The sequence below is a fragment of the Panthera tigris genome, chromosome B1, assembly GCF_018350195.1.
Source record: "Panthera tigris isolate Pti1 chromosome B1, P.tigris_Pti1_mat1.1, whole genome shotgun sequence".
NCBI lineage: Eukaryota > Metazoa > Chordata > Mammalia > Carnivora > Felidae > Panthera > Panthera tigris.
In genome coordinates, this window is record NC_056663.1 from 81,282,766 (window position 1) to 81,300,326 (window position 17,561).

Here is a 17,561-nt window from a genome sequence, read left to right on the forward strand (position 1 = left end):
ATGAATTCATTTGGAAAAATTGCCCCTTTAGAGTGAAAAAGACATCCTCACTGTACACTGTCTAACCATTCATGTGTGCTGAACAACAAGACAGTTCATTTTTAGAAAACTACCTTTTAAAAATAGAGAGAATGCTCCATGTATGAACATTTTTACCACCACGTGATTTAAAATTAGAAATTGAGAAAGGTTGGATAAGATATGGCATGGTTGGGTAAATTATGATATTCTGTAGTCATTAAAAAAGAATAGTTTTCTCTATTATTAATCACATAAAAACTTCTATGAAGCAATAGGAAGGGAAAAAACTAACTTAAACTAGTGTATAGGCATTCTTCTGGATTGTACCCCACAAGACAAATATGCACCAACATGCTAAAAGTGGTTGCTTTAATGGGGCACCTGGGTGGCTCAGTCAGTTGAGCATCCGCCTTCAGCTCAGGTTCAAGCCCCGCATCGGGCTCTGTGCTGACAGCTCAGAGCCTGGAGTCTGCTTCGGATTCTGTGTCTCCCTCTCTCTCTGTCCCTCCCCCGCTCATGCTCTTTCTCTCTCCTCAAAAATAAATAAAAACATTAAAAAAATTAAAAAATAATAATAATAAAAAAATAAAAGTGGTTGCTTTAAGATGGTAAGATATGTGTAAAGATGGTGTTTGATGGTGGCATCCTTTGTACAGAAAACAAGCTTTTTAAAAATTGTTTTTAACACCTTGGTGATCGGAGACTCTATGCCAAGTGAATTGATGGCAATTGCTATCCCAATTTATGTGGCTCTGGAGGCAAATTAAAAACAGGTAATGAATTGGGACAGTCCCATATAGTCACTACTCTCTGGGCTATTCCTTCACAGGCATAATACTTTAGTTTTAGCTGTAATTTGTTTTCCTTGTATAGTGATTTCTGCTTTATCTTAACACAATGACTAGAGAGACACCATTCCTTGCCAAAAGCAGTCTAGATCTTCTAAAACTTTTCTGCTAATGGAAGAGCTTATCTGCTGGAAGCAAGAGAATTGGGCCAAATGGTTTCTTGGATTCTCCCTCAGCTCTACGGTCTAAGCGTTGGTGATTCCACTTCTTAATGTCACCCTGCTGGCAGCCTCATAGCCCTGCTTTGACTTCATAACCATTTCAAGGAAATAGCTGACTAATCAAAATGGAGCTGGGAGTATTGCAAAAGTCCTGGAGATATTCATGAGACACTGGGCACTTTGTAAGCAGGAAGGATGGCAAGAGGAGGACTTTCCCTCCAATCAGTCTCTGAGCTTTCCACCTGGCCAGGCAAGATGCCAATCTTAAGAAATCACGTTTTGGAGAAAACCGAACGATTGAATAAGACACTCAGTTTGAGAAACATTGGCCAGAAGTTTAGATGTCACTGCTATGTATCTCTACTTAACCACGGCTGTTTCATTTTTTGTAACTGTCTTGGAGTTCAATTAGGTGATATGTAGCAAAGACTTGAAAACATTCATGCCCCTTAACCAAGAAATCCTAGGACCTAGGAATTCATCCAAACAAGACAAGCAGATAACTTGAAAAAATATATATACTAGACAATTTATCTGTTTAAAAGAGTAATATCAACAGCATCAGTGGCAATTCTATTAGTTAGATTTTTTTCTCCAGAGAAACAGAACAAATAGAACAATAGGATATAAGATAATATAAGATATATACACACACACACACACACACACACACATAGGTATATACATATATATATATATATATATATATATATATCTCCTATATGTAATATAGATATATAATATCATAAATTTAATAATATATGTGAGATAATGTGTATATATTGTGAAGAATTGGCTCATGTGATTATGGAGGCTAAGAAGCTTCACAGTCTCCTCAGGAAATATACTTTAAAAATCAATCTTTCTCAGGAGCACCTGGGTGGCTCAGTTGGTTAAGTATCTGACTCTTGATTTCAGTTCAGGTCATGATCTCAAGATGGTAGGATTGAGCTCTACATTGGGCTCTTGGCGTTGGGCTATCTGTGTTGAGTGGGAAGCCTGCTTAAGATTCTTCCTCTCCCTTTACCCCTCCCCTACTGGTTCTCTCTCTTTCTCTCTCTCTCAAAAAAAAAAAAAAAAACAAAAAAAAAACTTTAAAAATCAGCCTTTTTCATGTACTTAAAATTTCCAAGAAAAAATTTTAGTATACCAGAATATCTAATATGCACCATGTATACAATTGAAATGCCAGCACCTTCAGAGCCCTAATGCCATGTAAGGTGTGGACTTTATTGTAAGAGGCGAGGGAAGTCATAACAATACTGAGATGTACAAAAAATATTGAAGGCAGGAGAGAGAGGTTCCTGGGAGGTCAAAGGAAAGATAATGGTGGCTAGTAGTAGAGGGGAGGAGAAGAGTAAAAAAAAAAAAGTATACATATATATATATATATGTATATGTATATGCATATATATATATGTATATGCATAGGAGATCTGAAGGTCTAAGAAGAAAAATGTCAAAACCAAACATTCAGACTTTGGCTTAAATGCCACAGATTTAGGTTAGTAGGCAGAATCCAGGATATCTGTGAAGACTTACAAGATAAAACTTAGGGAAGTTTAATTACTAAGACCACCCATGGGTCTTGGAAGGTAAGTTAAATCCAAGATCTGGGTAGTCAATATGGATGGGAGAGCAAGAAACAAATGGTTCAGGGGCGCCTGGGTGGCTCAGTCAGTTGAGCGTCCGACTTCAGCTCAGGTCATGATCTCACAGTCTGTGAGTTCAAGCCCCATATCGAGCTCTGTGCTGATGGCTCAGAGCCTGGAGCCTGCTTCCGATTCTGTGTCTCCCTCTCTCTCTGCCCCTTCCCTGCTCATGCTCTGTCTCTCTCTGTCTCAAAAATAAAATAAAAACATTAAGAAAAAAAATTAAAAAAAAAAAGAAACAAATGGTTCAAGTGTGATGGGCAAAGGCTTGGGGAAATTAAAAAATAATATATCTTTAATCAATGGATAGAAAAGTAGCTTTTTCAAAACAATACAGCTATTAAACAAAGCCAAGATTTGAAGCAGGACTGTCATACTTCCTCTCCATTGGTTCTTTCTTGAATACAAATCAAGGAATAAAACAGTTGAGTGAAAAGCAAACACCGATTTAAGATCTGTGGACACAACTCTGCTCAGAGCTAAACTTATTGCTGGGCTTATGAAATATTAATTGAGTGAATTACTTATTGTTACTATTTCTGAATTTGTCCCTTAACTAGGGACAACTATATGTCTTCAACATGCTCACCACATGCTCTCTTTCACTCTCCATACTCCAGCCAAACTATCCTTTCACCTACTCTGGTGTGGTGACTGAAAACCATGAGTGGTACAGGAGCCAGGCAGGTAAATGAACAAAGCAGGCTCATTATGGGCTGTGATGAACTGCAAAAGCTTATGTCAAATCTAGAGGGGTAGCAGCTACCCCTCTTCTTCCCATTGCCTTCTCTATTAAACCCTCAGCTCTCTGAGGGCAGAGTTCAAGTGTGTTTTTACTCATCCTAGTATCCTCAGCAAAGTGCCTGACACATAATAAATACTCCATAAGTACTTGGAGATGGATGAATGGGTGAATGCCGGGATGTATAATTGAATCATGGCAGAAGCCATGTTCCAAAGTACTGGAGTGAATGAGAAGCTTTTAGCTATACAATGCAAGGTAAACATATGCCTTCATAACTGTATGTAGAGTGAGTGAAATGTTATTACTTCCATATCACAGTGGCAGATTACAACAAAAACTTATCACTAGCTTATGCAATAGTTCAACGTGAGTATTCCTGGCCTGTAGGCTCTCAGAGTGGTGGTTGTGACTGAGAAGACAGGCTCCTTCTATCCAATGGTTCTGTTATTCTCTAGAGCAGCAATTCATAACCTTTCTTTGTAGAGGATCAGCTAGTTAGTATTCTAGGCTCTGGAGGGCACGCATGTAGCATGAAAGCAGCCATGGACCATAAACTCATATCCTCTTTATGGACCTGTGCCCTAGGACTTCAGAAACTTTCCTTGGTACTCTGCTTCTGGCTGACAAAGGGAGAGTATGAATGACTGTATGGAAAATTATTATGAACCAGGCCTAGAAGTGGCAATTTGTGCCTACATCTCACTGGTCATAACTCAGTTACCTGGCCTCACCAAACTTTGGGGTGAAGGAGGCTGGGAAACGTCATCTAGTTCTGTGTCTAAGAAGAAGAGAGAACTAGTTTTGGTGAGCCTGTAACACTCTCTTTGCCTCAGGCTGTCCTTCGACTCACCAAGTTTCTGTTAACTTCTTCCCACACAGAGAACACACCCAACCTTCTCCCAAAGGAACAATTTAAAATTCCAACCAGTCCTTGCATCCAGATCCAGGTCCAGGATCTCCTGGTGATGTAAGTCCTCTCCATCTGGCCTAAGAGAGAGTTCCTTATGGTTGTAAAAAGGCAGATTATGTGTCCCTTTCTTTCTGCCCTCAATGAAAAATTATGGGACAGGGATGTACATCCACAATAAAAACTCTTATTTAGAAAGGATAAGAAGACACAAAGCAGGTGCTAGATTGTAAAATCCCACTGTATAGACCTTTTGAAATCTCTCTACTCTGTTCAGTTAGGCCCTGACTCAGCTCTCTGTTGGGAGCTCCATGATCCAAAGTTCTCCCCAGCCTCTATACCTATCCTCTTGGAGGTAACATATTGTCCATCATCTTCTTTGGCCACATCTGAGGGATGCTCTCCTTAGGGCTTTTACAGTTTTATAGATTGCTTTGTGTTGGATTGACTTTTAATCTCAAAAGTTGTTTAACATTTCAAAGAATTTTTTAAATGGTCGTACCTTTGACAATAAAATTCCTTTACAAACTTAATAAACTTTAGCCAGGTCCTTGTACTGCCAAAGACACCCAAAATTCTTGCATACATATAATTCTCAAAATTACTTTATTTCTTTGTTTCCTCACCACAAGCCATTCTCCCCTGGTAATGCCTGCTACCCTATGTCCATTTAAAAGAATATCTGGGAAGGCCACATTCCTAATCTGATCTTTGCCCCGGAGCTGAGTCTTTTGATGATACTGAATACTGAAGAGTATCATTATTTTTGATACTCAAAGACTTATCTCTTACTGTTTGGGAATCTAAAAGGTATTGGCTACCCTAACATTTCAACCTCCTGTATTTCTTGACTCTTTATTCCTTTTCATTTCAGCTCACAAACCAGCCAATTCTTTCCTGAACTTACGTCTTTTTTTTTTTTTTTAACGTTTATTTATTTTTGAGACAGAGAGAGACAGAGCATGAACGGGGGAGGGGCAGAGAGAGAGGGAGACACAGAATCGGAAGCAGGCTCCAGGCTCAGAGCCATCAGCCCAGAGCCCGATGCGGGGCTCGAACTCACGGACCGTGAGATCGTGACCTGAGCCGAAGCCGGACGCCTAACCGACTGAGCCACCCAGGCACCCCTCTTTTCTATTAAACATTACCAAAGACAGCTAATAGTGACCAACACACACTGCGCTCAAATTATTTCCAACCACTTCCCCTAGAGCTCTGTTCAGTAAGCACATGGTCTTCCTTCAAGTTACTGCAAGTGACAACTTTTCCAAGTGTCTTGCCACTTTATAGCATAGTTTCCATCATTCTAGCTACTACCATTGGTTTTCTCACCAATCACTACATCACTTCCATATTTTAGGTTTATGCTGTGCAGCACCCCATTTCAAGGTACCAGTTTCTGAATTGTAACAACGCTATCAACATTTTTATGGCTTAAAATAAGTTATTTTTCACCTGAAACAGTCCAACACGGGTGTCCATGGTTGGATGGATCTCCCGAGTAACTTTCTTTCAAATGGCAACTCAGAAACCCAGGCTGCTTCCAATTTAGTGGAAGCATCCTCCAAGGTTTGAGAGTACACGAGGTTTCTGTATCCAGCCACTAGACCCATGATTGACCCATGTTCCATTGGCCAAAACCCATATATATGGTTCCACCTAACAACAAAGGAGCCTGGAAAATATAGCCTAGCCGAATGCCCAGAAGGAAAACAATGATGTTGGCGAATGAACAGCATTCTCTCTGAAGAATTGTCCTGTGGTACACTGTTCCTGACTGTAGGCAGTCATGGGGTTACCAGGCCTATAGAAAAGTGATCCCTTTCTCCCTGCCTTTCAGCCTCTATGTTCTGATGAAGAAAAAAGAAAAGAAAGAAGCTGAGAGTTGGAGTGAGAAGCAGCAGCAGCAGCAGCAGCAGCAGCAGCAAGAAACAGACACAGTGAGGTAGAGAGAGCAAACAGAGAAAGCCTATGAATTAGAGGCCTCTCAACTGACAGCTGAAACTGCAAACAGCTGTAAAAAGGCAACCCCTGTGTTAAATGGCTTCAATCTGTGAACACAGTCCAGGGATCTTAACACCAGGAGTTGAAAAATAGTTGAAACTTTTTTCTGTAGATAAAGAAAGCTTGAGAACCAGATTTAACTGTGATTTAATACAGTTCCATATGAGAAGGATAGTTATTTATAGCTAGACATTTATAGATCTTTCAATAATATTCTTCATTGTATGCTCTTATTTCTTAATGTTGCATTTGAGGATTCATTATCTGGTTTTGAAAATCATAATTGATTGGAGTATGAATCTTTCTTACTCTTTTTACTTGGCTGCATTCATTACCTAATTCATCTATTTATTCAACAAATACTTAGTAAGTGCTAGACACTGTAGTAGGTACTATTAAAACACAAGCTGGTCCCTAGCCTCACGAAAATTATATAGTCTAATGGGTAAGACAGATATTGAATAAATACTCTGAGGCCAACAATTAATTGTTTTAATGTGATATTGTTACAAAGTATGAGGTTAAGTTTATAATGCTACAGATCTTTCTCAACTTACAATGGGGTTACATCTTGATATAACCATTGTAAATTGAAAATATACTAAGTCAAAATACATTGAATACACCTAACTTATCAAACATCATAGCTTCACCTATTCTACCTTAAACGTGTTCCTAACAGACCGGTTACAGTTGAACAAAACCACCGAACACAAAGTCTATTTTATAATACAGTATTAAGTCCCTCCTGTAACTCATTGAATACAATACTGAAAGTGAAAACCAGAATGGTTGTGTGGGTGCAGAAGTGATGTCAGTGTATCGGTTGGGTATGCCTGTGATCACACGGCCCAGCATCAGGAGAGAGTATTATACAGCATAGCACTAGCCCAGGGAAAGATCAAAATTAAAAATGTGAAGTACAGTTTCTACTAAATGCATATCACTTCCACAGCCATCGTAAAGTCAAAAGATCTTAAGTTGAACCATCAGGAGTTGAGGACCATTTGTATCTAGTTCTGAAGAAGTACAGAAAGTTTTGAGAGTTTCAGAGTATATTATACAAAAGTCTGATCCCTTTTGAGGAATCAAGACAGCTTCCTTGGTAAAATCACATTTCTTTATTTTTACGTTTTTTTGTTTTTTGTTTTTTTTTTTTTTAATTTTTGAGACAGAGAGAGACAGAGCATGAACGGGGGAGGGGCAGACAGAGAGGGAGACACAGAATCGGAAGCAGGCTCCAGGCTCTGAGCCGTCAGCCCAAAGCCTGACACGGGGCTCGAACTCACGGTCTGTGAGATCGTGACCTGAGCTGAAGTCGGACGCCCAACCGACCGAGCCACCCAGGCGCCCCTCTTTATTTTTAAATAAAATATCTGTTATTTATTTAAAAGTTACCGAAGGATATGTAGTCGAAGTGTTTTCCTGCCTGCCTCCTCTGTCCCAGCCTCCTACTTTCTCTGCCCGGAAGTAACTGGTTTCTAGTTTCTTGCATGTCTTTATTTTAACACTTCTTGGGGTGCCTGGGTGGCTCAGTTGGTTAAGCATCCGACTGTGGCTCAGGTCATGATCTCACAGTTGGTGGGTTTGAGCCCTGCATCGGGCTCTGTGCTGACAGCTCAGTCCTGGAAACTGCTTCGGATTCTGTGTCTCCCTCTCTCTCTCTGCCCCATCCCAACTTGTGCTCTGTCTCTCTCTGCCTCTCAAAAATAAACAGAAATGTTAAAAAAAATTATTAAAAAAACCCTTCCTTACAACAGGTGGTGGTACCATATATACTGTTCCATTTCTTTTTTGTTTTTTTTTTTTCAACTAATATATATATTCCAGAGAGTTTTCCATGATCATTCCATGATAGAGTTTCCCACTCTTCTGTGAAGGCTGCATGGCATGCCAGTGTATGGGTTACCATAACTTCTTTAATTCACCCTGGTATTAGTTTCCTATTGCTGCTGTCGCAAGTTGCCACAAATTTAGGGGCTTAAACTAATGCAGATTTATTATAGCAGAATTCTGGAAATCAGAAATCTGAAATGGGTCTCACTGGGCTCAAATTGAGGTGTCATAAGGACTTTGTTCTTTTCTGGAGGCTCAAGAGAAGAAATCAGTTTTCTTACCTTTTTTACCTTCTAAGTGCTGCCTGCATCCGTGGGCCCACAGCCATCTTCATAGCAGTGGTCCAGAGTCCTTCTTACACCACATCAGTCTAACACAGACTCTCCTGCAGCTCTCTTCCTCTTCTAAGGACACTTCTGATTACCTTGGGCCCACCTGGATAATCCAAGCTACTCTCTTCATCTCCAGGTCAGCCAGTTAACAACCTTAATTCCATCTGCAAACTTAATTCCCTCTTGCTATATTCAAAGATTCTGGGCATTAGGACATGGGCATCATTGGGGGCGGGGGGGCATTATTCTGTCTACCATAGGCCCTGCATTTATGTTATTTCCAATTTTTAAAATTTTAAAAACAGCAACAGAATAAATATATTCTTACAAATATATCATATTTACATAGAAGTTCTGGGTCAAAGGCAACTATTATCAGGCACCATTTTGTATGTTAAAGCTATTTCTATTTCCTTTCCTGTGACTGATCATTCATATTCTTTGTACTATTGTCTGTTTTTAAAATATGTATCTTCAGAAGGGGAAATTCATTTTCCTTCTGACTGGTAGGAGTGCTTTATATGTTAAAGAAATGGTTTCTTTACCTATAATGAGTATTGGAAATATTTCTTCTAATAAATTATTTCTCTTTTGACATGTTTTATTGACTTCTTGCTATGTAGAAGTTTAAAAATATATTTTTGAAGTTGAATTTATTAATCTTGTTTCAGGGCTTCTGGAATTTGTCCTATTTCCTCACTTTGAGGTTATATCTTTAAAAAACAATTTTTTTTAATGTTTATTTATTTTTGAGAGAGAGAGACACAGAGTGCAAACTTGGGAGGGGCAGAGAGAGAGGGAGACACAGAATCTGAAGCAGACTCCAAGCTCTGAGCTGTCAGCACAGAGTCTGAAGCGGGCTCAAACTCACAAACCGTGAGATCATGACCTGAGCTGAAGTTAGATGCTTAACCGACTGAGCCACCTAGGCGCCCCTGGTGAACTTTCTTTGAAAAAAACATTTTTTTTTTTTATGTGAGGCTATATCTTTAAATTTTCCCAAGTGTTTTTTTTCTATAACACTGAGGTCTTTGATTCATCAGGAACTTATTTTGGTTTTCTTTTTCTTCTTGTTCTGGAACAGCTCAAATGGCTTTGGAATCACCTATTCTTTTTTTTTTTTTTTAATTTGTAGAATTCCCCAATGAAACCATCTTGACTTGGTGTTCTTAGCTGTGTTGATTCCTGCCAATTTATCTTTATATTTCCTGTATTTTTACCTTATGAATGTTAATGCTGCACTTATCATTATATTTTGCCCTTATTTGTCTTATTTAAATACCCTGCCTTTAATCCAGTCTTTCCTTGTACTAAGATCAAACCCCTGCTTTCTTTGTGTTGGCATTTGATGGATATGACTTTGGCCATCCTCTTATTTTCAACGTTTTTGAATCATTTGATTTTATATGACTCATGTCATAGCAATGAGACAATATTTATTGAGCTTTTACTATGTCACAGGAACCATTCTAAGAGCTTTACATATTAACTTCCTAAATCTTCCCAATAATTCTGTGAGTTAACTTTACTTAATATCCCACATATTTTTTAAGGAGGAAACTGAGGCACTGAGAAATTAAGTAAGTTACCCCGAATAACACAGATTTAAATCTAGGCAGCTGGACACCACAACTGTCAATAAACTCTCTTGTATAGAGCCTTGTATCCTGAGAGTGGTTGAGGTTTAAAAAAAAAAATCCAATCAGATTTTTTTTAATGAGTGATTTTAGCCCATTTGTACTTACTGCTATGATGGATATATTTGGGTTTACATCTACCATTTTTGGTGCTGTTTTATTGCTTTAAAGTTTTTTAATATTATTTCCTTGAGTGTGGATGTGTGTGTAACACTTTCGATTACTTGGAAGGTGTATGTCTTTGTTTTAGTGGTTTTCTTTTTATGCTATAATTTTACATAATATACACATATAAAGTATTATATAAAATATTCGCTCCTCTGTTTCTTTAGGCAGTATTCACTGGCTTCCTGTTCAAGCAGACACAAGCCAATTCATTAAAAGGAAGTTTTCCCAAAGATGATTCGTTGATCAATTACCAAGAGTTTATTTGCTGTAAGGCCAGGTTGTTGAATGACTTTTAGGACACTGGTCTGTAGCTATAGTATATTTCTCTCTCTTCTTCCTTACATTCTACTGTTAACGAAAAAATTATTTTTGGCACTTGTTAAAGACAATAAGGCCAATTTTATTCAGGGGAACTGCTACAATAGGTTTTGTCGTAGGGGAGACAGATCAGGCTCAACTCCAAACACAATAAGGAAAAGTGAGAACTCATAGCCAAGGAACAGGGAGGTAGTCACTGGATGGACAAGTCCTAAGACAAAACATCAAGGCTAGGAAGATTCTTGCTAGACCAACTCAACAGGATTCTTGCTGAAGGCAGGCCAGGATCATGAAGATACAAGTTGGGAGGATGAAGAATTTGACCAGATGTCAAGAGTGGAGGATTCTCTCAAAACTGAACCATCAGGATTCTTGCTGAAACTAGACTAAATGGGCCATGGACAGAATTCAAGGTCGGGGACCAGTCAGAAAGAGAACCCGGAGGAGCCTGGTTCAGGTTTGGTCAAAGGAAAGAATCTCCACATTACCCCTCAACCACCTATTTTGGTTGTTATTTTTCTTACTGTTCATTGTTACAACCTGAAGTAAAATTATACCTGCATTACCTGATTTATCTTTACATTTTTACCCCTGGTCATAAAAGTTTGGGGAATCTGTATATTTGTCTTTCATCTTATCTCCCCCTTTCCTCAACATTTTCAGTTATCTCATTTATGTTTTTTCATGATTTATAATATTTATAGTCTCTTCTGGACCATTATGCTCACAATTTGCTTTAGTTTTACCAATTAAATGGATTGAATGCTCTTTGTCAATTATTTGACTGTAGTGTTTTCACTTATCACTTGATTGGCTGAAGTTTGACTTCTTCAAAGAGGTCACAGGATCTTTATTCTTTGAGTTTTTATACATTCAAAATTTTTTCTGTTGCCTTTACACTTGAAGTTTAACTGGGAATAAAATTTTTGGGTTTCTTTCTTAAACATTTTGGTAAGCACTGCTCCGCTTCCTTCTAGTACTGCATATTGAGGTTTGAAGTCATCTCATGTGCATATTTTGACTGTATACTCAAACTGTTCACTCTTTTTCAAATGTTCAGTTTTCCCTGCCCCATCCATCCCCAGTCCCAATTTCCATCACCCTGAGGCAGCAATTTTCAACTTTCTTAGACATTTCTTTTAGTATGTATCTCTGTACTAATAAGTGGTGCTATTTTATAATTTTTCAATATAGATATCACATATGGATTTCCTATAGCAGAGGGTTTAGCTCTTTTACAACTGGCCCCCAACCCACATCATCTATGTGCATACATATACATAGAACTATACATTTCCCTTCCTTTCCTCTTTCCTGTTACTTTGAAGTTCAATCAATATTCAGTGATCATATTATAAGATCGTAACTACTATTCACAGACGTGATATGTAGTTATACAATGGTTGAATTTCCTTTCTTTGATGACTTTTATTTGTTTTATTCTGTTTTGTTTACTGGAGTTAAAAATTGCCTCCTTTTTTTATGGTTTTTCATACAAAACCCTTACCAGAACTGAAAACTTCTGTTAAATATGATCAAGCATATCAAGCATTCTATACACTTCACTTTCCTCTTGAAAATGTGTCTTCTGTGTTCCTGTGTCCTGCTCCTGGCTGGACTGTGTGGCATTCTGGGTCCTGGCCAGCTTTCAGCCTAGACCTTACTTTCATCATTATCCTGGGAATTCCTTTCCTGTCTGGAGTCCTTTCTACCTGCACATCTTCTTTATTCTTGGTTATGTCCGCATTGTGTCAGGTCACATCTCATATTAGCCTTCTGGGCAAGTGTGCATGGAAAGAAAATCCTTGAGCCCTTACATTCTCAAGTTATCTTTGTTCAAACCCTACAGTTTATCCTTTGGCTGGAAATGGAATTATAAGTGGGATATAATTACATCAAAAATTTTTAAAAATTGCTTTGTTGTCCTCTACTGCTAATGGTGTTAAGTCTTTTGCCAATTTGATCCTCAAACATTTGTGTGTTCTCTCTGCACACTTTTAGAAACTTATCTTTATCCCTGATGTTTTGGAAATTTGCAACAATCTATCTCAGGGGAAGTAATTTTTCCATTAGTCTGCTGCACTCATTGTGCCCTTTCAATCTGGAAAATCCTGTTCTTCGATAGACATTTTTTATTAGTGGGGCACCTGGGTGGCTCAGCTGGTTGAGCATCCCATTTCTGCTCAGGTCATGATCTCATGGTTTGTGAGTTCGAGCCCCACATCAGGCTTGCTGCTGTCAGCATGGAGCCCACTTCGGATCCTCTGCCTGCCACCCCCCACCCCCCCCGTGCCCCTCCCCTGCTCACGCTCTCTCTTTCTCAAAAATAAATAAAAATTTAAAAAATTATTAGTTATTTCATAATTTCCTCCCTTCCATTTTTTCTTTTGTTATTTTCTAGAAATCTATATATTTGTTCATGAACCCCTAATAATGTATTAATTTTCTTCCCCATGTTTTATTTCTTTTACCCCCATTCTATCTGGGAAATGTTTCTTATTATTTTATTTATCCTTTAGGAAATGTTAGTTTCTGGTATCTGATGAGTAATATGAAAGGAGTTATTTTTTTGTTCTCTGAATGTTCCATGTATAAATATATATGTTCTTGTTTCATTCATGTAATGTATTCTCTTATGTCTCTGAATTATTAATTTTCTTTTTTAATTTTTTTAATGTTTATTTATTTTTATTTTTGTTTTTGAGAGAGAGAGAGGGAGAATGCAAGTGGGGGGTGGGGGGATACAGAAAGGGGGACAGAGGATCCAAAGCCAGCTCCATGCTGACAGTAGAGAGTCCAATGTGGGGCTCAAACTCAAACCATAAGACCATGACTTTGCATGATCTGAAGTCAGATGCTTAATCAACTGAGCCACCCAGGAGCCTTTGAATTACTAATTTTCTTAAAGTTTTCTTCTTTCCTTTTTTATTTTTACAATTATTTCAGTTTGTTTTTTTCCTCTCTGCCTTTTGTGTTAGAAACTTTCTTCGAATGTGTGACAATCTTTTGTTGTCAGTTCATATTTAATAGTGAGGAGGTGGAAAGTGGATTGGGACTCAATATGCAGTGATGGAGCTTGGATATTGGTGAGCTTCATTGAGGAGTAATCAGAGAGACTTGGTTGTCTCTTGTAACCAGTGACTTTCATCTGAAAGAAATTCTCCAGTTGCAAGCAGGATTGGGCCAGGGTTAAGCATGATTGCTTGAATTCCAGGACCTGAACAAGGAAGTTGGTGGTTCCCACCTCTCAGTAGGACTTGTGTCACACTCACCCTTATGGTGTTCCAGGTATCTCCAAGCCCAGAGTCAGTCTGCCTGGTTCAAGTTCTCGGGCAAGTAATCTCCAGCCTTTTGCTGAGGCTCATTAGAGACCTCATGGCTATTTGGGATAGGGAAGGGATACAGAAGTTTAGCTTTCTTTTTAAACATTTATAGTCATTTTTCCTGTTTTCAATCAGATCTTTTTAAAGGGGTGATGTTAGCCCATTTGTACTTATTGCTATCACAGATACATTTGGGTTTGCTTTTGCCACTTTTTCGCTGGTTTAGTGCTTTAAAGTTTTATAAATATATATATATATATATTTTTTTTTTTTTTCCTTTCCTGTGTCTATATGTGTGTGCAATACTTCTGATTACTTGGAAGGTTTATGTCTTTGTCTTAGTCTTACTATAATTTTACTATGATTACTATAGTAATTAGTCTTACTATAATTACTATAATGTTATATAATATACATATATAAAGTATTATATAAATATTTAATCCTCTGATTCTTTAGGCAGTACTACTGACTTCCTACTCAAAAAGAAACAGGCCAATTCACTAAAAGCTAATTCACTGATCCAATTACCAAAAGTTAATTTAATGTAAAGGCCAGTTTGTTGTATGACTCTTAGAAAGTTAGCCTGAAGCCACTTTGAGTAATGGCAAAATATTATATTGTCTGTGACTCTCAAATAAAAATAAACTTAATATTTTATATTTTAAAGTAGTTTGATTTTGGGGGTGCCTAGGTGGCTCAGTCAGTTAAGCATCCGGCTTCAGCTCAGGTCATGATCTCTCAGTCCATGAGTTCAAGCCCTGGGTCAGGCTTTGTGCTGACAGCTCAGAGCCTGGAACCTGCTTCAGATTTCTGTGTCTCCTCTCTCTGCCCCTTCCCTGCTCACACACACACATACTTTCTCTCTCTCAAATAAATAAACATCAAAAAATTTTTAAAAATATAGTTTGATTCTTCTAGCAATTATATCTATTTATTGTTCTTTTATGTGTAAAAATAGAAAGATGTCCGAAATAATGGTCACATATGTTAATGATAGTGAATCTAGGTGGTTAGAATTTTCAGTACTTTTTACTTTCTTTTTTTCTAGGATATTTGTACGTATCACTTTTTACAAAGATTTTTAAGACATCTTGTGATTTTGTTAAAGGTAAATAGAGAGAATAAGGAAAATGTGGGAGTGATTTTCCCAAGGATACTGGAACCTTAGGGGAAGGTAACTTCAGAGGAAGAGGAAGAATAGCTTCTCACTGAGATAAAAGGATAAAAAGATAATTGTAGAGATTTAAAAAATAAATCCATGTTAAGGGGTAGTTATGGTTTCACACCAGATGTTCAGATGAGCTCCATCATTTTAGAAAGGTAGGTGAGGTCATTTCCAGTGAAACCATTCTTTCACAAGAAACACATGAAAAACGTGGGCGCCAGGTTTTAAGGCAATTGAACCCTCTGATCTGAGGATTAATTGGGTGTGTCAGCTTTCTGACTCCTTATTCCCAGTCTAGATAATAATGTAGTTGAATAAAATGCAAAGGATGAAAATGTAAGTGGGACGTGGTGAAATGAAGGGGAATCGTAGTAGAAGCAGCAGCAGCTACTGTTTATTGAATGTAGACTACGTGCCAAGGAGAATGACAAGTGCTTTCCATGTATTACATCATTTGGTCCTCCTAACAACTGAATTTTAGAGAGGTTAAGAAAGACGCCCATGGTCACTCAGCTAGCCAATGGCAAATTAGAATCTAAACCCAGTCTGTCTGACAAAGAAAGATAGATCTTCGGTTTCTAAATAAGCATTTGGCTTATCCTTGCTTCACATACTGACTTCTTCAAATAGAGATGTACCTTTAAGGAGTTTCAGCCACCTTATGAGATTTTTGTTTCCTTGGATATATGAAAAGAACACATTCAAATGCCCTCCAAGTGTTCTCATCTCTGCATGATGAAAATTGAGTTTCCTCTATCTTGTTTCTTGCCTCTAATGTTACTTTCATTTTTGCAAACTCAATTTCTGCCCAAATCATTGGAATGGCACCTTCTAGCTCAGCCTGGATAGAATATCCATCTTTATCTCCTCCTGTTTGGTAACGTGACACCCGGATGTGGGTCCAGGAATTCAATTTCAGTGCCGACACACATTTCTCTTTTTGACCCTGGCCCATCTTTTTTGCTTCCCTGTCATTATATACATATGAAGCCAGCAGTGAAAATTGCATCTTAGAATACTCATGGTCCAGAAAACTTAGTGTTTTTTTTTTTTAATTTTTAAAGTTTATTTTGAGACAGAGCAATCAGGGGAGGGGCAGAGAAAGAGGGAGAGAGATATTCCCAAGCAGGCTCTGCACTGTCAGCTCGAAGCCTGATGCGGGGCTCAAACCTACAAACCATGAGACCATGACCTGAGCTGAAGCCAAGAGTCAGATGCTTAACCAACTGAGCCACGCAGGTACCCCTGGAAAACTTATTTTTAAAGTATTGGAAAGGTCTCTGATGAAACATTGAATAGAAGTGTGAAGTATTAATATGTTTATTGCTTCAAAATAACATAAAGTTTGTTGATATACTAAAATAATCCAAATTCCTATGAATAAATCCCTGGCCTATGCAATTCCCACCAACCAAGCCCACATGTTAAAGGTACAAAGCAGTTATGCTCATTGACACAGTTTGATCCTCATGATTAAAGCCAGTGAAAAACAACATCTCAAGAGTCCTGGTCTTTGTTAATATATTTTCTCCACTACTGCCTAAATTCATTTTATTTGGCCTAATTTTCTTTCAGGTTCTGGACTGGAACCTAGAGCTACAATTCCAACTCATCCACAATCAAGCAAACTGAAAAAGACATTAGAAACTCCAAACTTTCTTTAGATGCTTGGACTACATTTAAGGAAAATGGCAAGCAAATATACCTATTATTGTCCATCCTGTAGTCGAGGCTGATGGATCTGAAACTTGGGAGACAGAACAAGATCAGTCCAACTTCTTGGAGAGAGAAAACAAAATGTTAGTGCTCTGGTGTGATAATTTAGTACTTTTCTTTGGTGAGATCAGAGCACTTCACACACTTTGGTTTCTGATCTTTTTGTTTACTAGAGAAAAACACTAGTTAGGTAGGTTTTCCTGAATATAAAAGGAAGAAGAATTTAACCCTTTTCCAGGCCTTACTATCATAAATATAGAACATGCATAAAGGTAAGTGGTAATAATCTAGTTTTTTCTTCTCTTTCAATTCAGGAGAATATATCTACCTGTCCTTTCCTGTTCAGAGAAGATAGATTTTTCTACTCTCCTCTGACATTTTTTGGACTCATAATTGGCATCTGAAAAACTTCATTCAGTGGTAGTGAGAAAGCCCACTTGAGGAATTGGCAAAATGAGAGGCTCACTGTGACTGTTCTCGGGCTCTTGTCAGAGGCAGTTGTGGTGCTATGGTAAGGGCTTTGGCGCGAAGTCGGATCCACACCCCTTAGCTGTAGTACTTACTAGCTCTGTGACCTTGAGCTAGTCCACCCTCTTCCTCAATCTCTATCCTTATAACATGGAAAAATCCTCAAAGATGTTGCTTTACCTCTTCTGGCCCGTACTCAGTATATTGGTATGTTCCCTGTGAATGTCACTTTCTCTGCAAGCCCTTACCAGGCTCCC

At 38.2% G+C, this 17,561-nt stretch overlaps 1 protein-coding gene across 1 annotated transcript in view; it reads left to right on the forward strand.

Annotated features, from left to right (window-relative positions):
- LOC122238071 (collagen alpha-1(I) chain-like) overlaps window positions 1-17,087 on the forward strand; it is a 108,318-nt gene extending 91,231 nt beyond the window's left edge. The window contains exon 8 of the mRNA XM_042984753.1: window positions 16,696-17,087. The gene's annotated coding sequence lies outside the window, so the exon portion shown is untranslated. The remainder of the gene's footprint in view (window positions 1-16,695) is intronic.
- The last annotated feature ends 474 nt before the right edge of the window (window positions 17,088-17,561 follow it).